General features: G+C 46.1%; 1 non-coding gene across 1 annotated transcript; it reads left to right on the forward strand.

Annotated features, from left to right (window-relative positions):
- Nucleotides 1–1,850: 1,850 nt before the first annotated feature.
- On the forward strand, nucleotides 1,851–1,923 carry TRNAF-GAA (transfer RNA phenylalanine (anticodon GAA)). Its single transcript has one exon. It is a non-coding gene; the product is annotated as a tRNA-Phe (tRNA).
- Nucleotides 1,924–4,469: the final 2,546 nt, after the last annotated feature.

The raw sequence follows: 4,469 nt of genomic DNA on the forward strand, positions 1-4,469 counted from the left end.
CTGCCCCCCGCCCCCACTCTCGTATCTGCGGCTACTGAGAGCTCTCTTCCTCCCACCGACTGCCTGCGGAATATGACACGGATCCTGCTCCTTTGCACCCCATCTTCCTACCCTCCCTTCTAGAGAATATTTCTGCACTCTGAAAAGGAAGAGATGACCAGCTAGAATCTGAGGCACCAGAGCACACTCCTCTTCTAAACGAGGTTAATTCTCTCCTCCTCCCCCAAAGAGTGGCTCTGAGTACTCGGAGGAGGTGAGGTTGAGATGGCAGCTTCTGCTGGTGGGACAAAGAGGGTACACATCGGGACAGTGCATCCAAGGGACTGAAATGAATCAAGTCCCATTGTTCAGAAAGCAAACAAACAAAGTTCTCACCAAGTACAAATTAATAAAGGAAACATTCGGCTCCTGAGAGGTTTTGAGAAAGTTGGGTTGTGGACACCAGAGAAGCTCAGGCTTGGCTTCCTCGAGACTAATTTTCCCTGTGAAGTGAAGGGACCATTCTTTCTTAGCTAGAGACTGAGCCAGGTGACAGAAAAAAGTAGGTCTCGATCTCCCCCATTAACAGGATGGGGGTGTGGGTTGATGCCCTCCTAGCTGATGGACTATAATATGCAGGGAATTCTGGTGAGTGGGACAAGGCCAAGATGGAGGTAGCGCTAAGGCGGGAGGCAGGGCCCTGGTGGCCTATGTAGGAGTGTCTTGCCCTGGGCCCACACAGATCCACAATTACCTCTTCCTCTCCCAGATGAATTTCCTCATCAGGATAAAGGGAATAGTGCTAACAGCATCCACCTCATAAACTTGTGGTGATTAAATAAATTAACATGCATGCACAGTACTTAATAGATTCTTTGTCTAAAAGCAAGATTTCAATACACTGTAGCTATTATTACTAAAGAACTTTCTAGGCCAGAAAGGAAACATACAGATTGAAATAGGTAAGGAACCATTTCAAAGAAATGTACTCCCAATATGCCCAAGATCATAAGCCCATGTTCATGTGACTTGTGTTGGTTGGTGTATGCTAAAGGGACAACCATGGTGACTGATCCAAGGAGTAGGCTGGTTCATTAAGAGGGACTTTTTTCTTGAAGAAAGCGAATAATGGGGCTCACATGGCATTCCAGGGATAGAAACAATATAAGTCCTGGCAAACAGTCTAATTTTTCTTCTTCCTGAGGGAGTCCCCTTAGAAGGTGATCAAGTCTGCTTTTGACAACCTTGAAAAGTGAGTTTCTTTGCTCCATTTTCTGTTGAACGACAAAAGAGCAGGCCCGGACAGGAGAGGACAGGGTGGAGAGCCTTGAACCTCCTAATTCTCTGCTTCCTCTCCTCTAGTTCACTCCCATTCCAGCTATGATTTTCATCCTTTCGTGAAAGGTGAGAAAAAAACTAAAGTCTGTCTCCACCAAGATCTTTCTGGCTTTGGAGCTGGATAATTCTGGTTCAACTCTGGATGATTTGGGGCAAACTAGTTATTTAAAAATAGTCATATTATATGAAGCTCAAGGCAGGGGTGGGGGGTGGGTGGGGATTAAATGCAACCACATGGATCATGTACTGGGTACACAGTAGGCACATGTAGTAAGTTGTCTTTATTCTTATTAGGTCCCTGGGAGAGGTAGAGAAAAGCATTAGGAAGACAATAAAAGATAATGTGGGACAAGGCAGAACGCGAAATTCTCCTCACATGACAGGAATTACTTTTCTCATTCACGACCCAAATCGGAAGGCTAAAAATGCTATTTGGAAGGTAAAATCAGGAGTTGACAAAGTGGGGGATACGGCTCCTTTTTCTTCTTCTTCTTTTAAGTTGCCTCGACAGCCTAGAGGGTGTAATCAAGTTCGCCGAAATAGCTCAGTTGGGAGAGCGTTAGACTGAAGATCTAAAGGTCCCTGGTTCGATCCCGGGTTTCGGCACAGGTTTTGATCCTTATGTATGTGTAGGGCTGGAGTCCCCTCCTTCCCCATTCCCACTGTATGCTGTACCTACACCACCCTCACTCAACGTCTCTTAGTGGGCACGTGACAATGAGATAACAGTGTTTAGTACAGACAGCACCCTGAGGAGAAAGACCTTAAATCTCTACAGGAGATCATGAATCATGTAACCGTCGTCACCCTTCCGGAATCACTCCAGATAGACTAGTGGGTGTTAGGTTGTAACATGCAGCATGAGGTTTCATAGCGTGATAGCCAACAACGCCTGGGTTACTGGCAGACAAGCTTGGGTTGGGTTCCCGGTGTAGTCTCATCGACGACAGGCATGAAGACAGTCTCCAAAAACGTCTGTCTATACAGCGGACTCCAAAGTCAGGATCCGCTAGCGCGTTAGACATCTAGTGACTGACGGTTCCCAGCTGGGGGCGTTGATTCACAAGCACGCGTCTCGATTGGAAATATTTCTTGGAAGCTCAGTTTTCTCACCGCGGTTTTAATAAAAGAGTGCCTGAGCTGCACAATTACTGCTTTACTGTCATGACTGATGACAGGTGTGCCATTTTCTTGGTTAGGTGGTTATTGATGTTTTGGGGTTTTTTTCTTATTTTTCATTTTTGTGTTTATTGATGTTTTGAATAGAAAAGTAATACATGTTAGTTTTAAGGGAAAAAAAATATCCGAAAACAGAGTAGCATACGAAGGCTGGAAGCGAAAGTGCAGAGGCTGGAAGCGATGGTTAGTTATCAAGCACTTTGCTCACCTTCAACCTTTTCAACCAAATCCGCTGGAGGTCCGGCTTACCAGCTCCTTGAAAGCGGAACCCATGTACGTTTGCACAACCTCACACCTGCTGAGTGAGAGTGGTCTTGACACTTAAATTTGTTTCGTAGTTTAAAAAGTCTCCGCCTGAACAGGAACTCGAACCCCAGCACGCAGGTTGAAAGACTGCTACTTTACCAACTGAGCTAACGGGACCCACGAAAGGGACGTCTCCTAGCGCCAACCCGCAGGAAAATAGGCCAAGTGGCCAATGATTGCCCGAGGTGAAAGTGCAAAATCAAGCTCGAGCAGGTGTTTGGCGGAATGGTCTTTATTTCTCCTTTTTTGCTGCATCAACTGCTCCGCCCCCGGGCTGCATCCCTACCCCCGGCGTCCTAAAGGGAACATCCGGTTTAGGAGGAATTCTCCAGATTTAGGACCTCTGAGCCGGTGAGCAGTGGCATTTCTAATCCCAATCTTGGTCTTTGAAGAGCCCCGGAGCGTCTTGTGGGTGGGGAGCATTATAAATAATTGATTAAGCTTTCAATCATCCATTGGACAGACGTTCACTGAATGCATGCCGCGCTCCAGGACCTAAGCAAAGCCCGTAGGGCTGCAAAGACCCAGTCCCTGTCCTCAGTGGGGCGGGAAGACACGCAGAACAGAAACCCAATCGAGCGCTTTGATGGTGGGGAGCCCGCCTTTGCGGATGTCCGAGGACCCGGCTAACCCCAGAAGGGGCCTCCACGGCTTGCAGGGGCTGGTGATGCTTGACTGCCCCCCTGAAGGCTTGGAAAGAGAATCCTGAGCAGACCGGAAAGGACGTTCGCTAGGGACTCGGAACATTTTCCTGAAGGTTCTATTTGGAAGGTTTTGATCAGGCAAGCTACAGGCTGGGTTTTATGTTCTTAGGGGTCCTGCTAACCTGGGTCGCTGTGTCCCGAACGTAATGAATGAGTCCATTTTTTTTTTATCGTCCTGCTGCTTCATTTTCATGTCATTCCCTGAGTCACTGGATGAGAGGGGTCTCTGAAAGGAAGGGAGTCCTATGGGGCGGAGCCTCACAACCATTTCAGCCCTCTCAGAGTTCGGGGACACCACTACACAGGGGTACATGCTTTTATGAAGACATGTATCAGGAAGTATGTGCAAAGTTTAAAAAGTGATCCCTTATGGAAAGATATCCATGTTATGTTAAGCGAGAAACAGCACAAGGTGCTAAACAATATGTATGGTATAACATGTATGAAAAATTGAAAGGCTATGCATATGAATCCTTAAATTATGTATATTTGTACATTTGGTGTTTGTATATACATCAGAGATGTTTAAGGATAAAAGACAATCTGATAAACATTTTGAGGGATGACAATGCAGTGTGTGAGGGGAGGCTTTCGCCATTTCCTTTAGGTACATCTGTATCATTGGATTTTCAAAAACAAGCATGTATTTTTTTTTCGTAATAAATTACATGAAGAACACAAAGATGTAGTGTGTTAAATTATTCCACCCTCTGGGATCACATATCCTGCGTTTTCTACAGATCCCAGCAGAGAAGGTTATAAAAGCACAAATTTCCTTGCCAGCCGAGGGTCCTTCCATGAAAGCCCTCCATGCCTCTTGGTTTTGGAGGAGACTTGCTGGTATTGAAAAATCACAAATGAATTAGGTACAGTTTTCGCAAATGAAGATGTGGATCCCTAAAAATCAGACAAGTCTAGACTCAATGGAGAACACTAAAACCAGCTGTCCTCCCCCCAACCCCC

Source organism: Hipposideros armiger, unplaced genomic scaffold, assembly GCF_001890085.2.
Source record: "Hipposideros armiger isolate ML-2016 unplaced genomic scaffold, ASM189008v1 scaffold_253, whole genome shotgun sequence".
NCBI classification, from domain to species: Eukaryota; Metazoa; Chordata; class Mammalia; order Chiroptera; family Hipposideridae; genus Hipposideros; species Hipposideros armiger.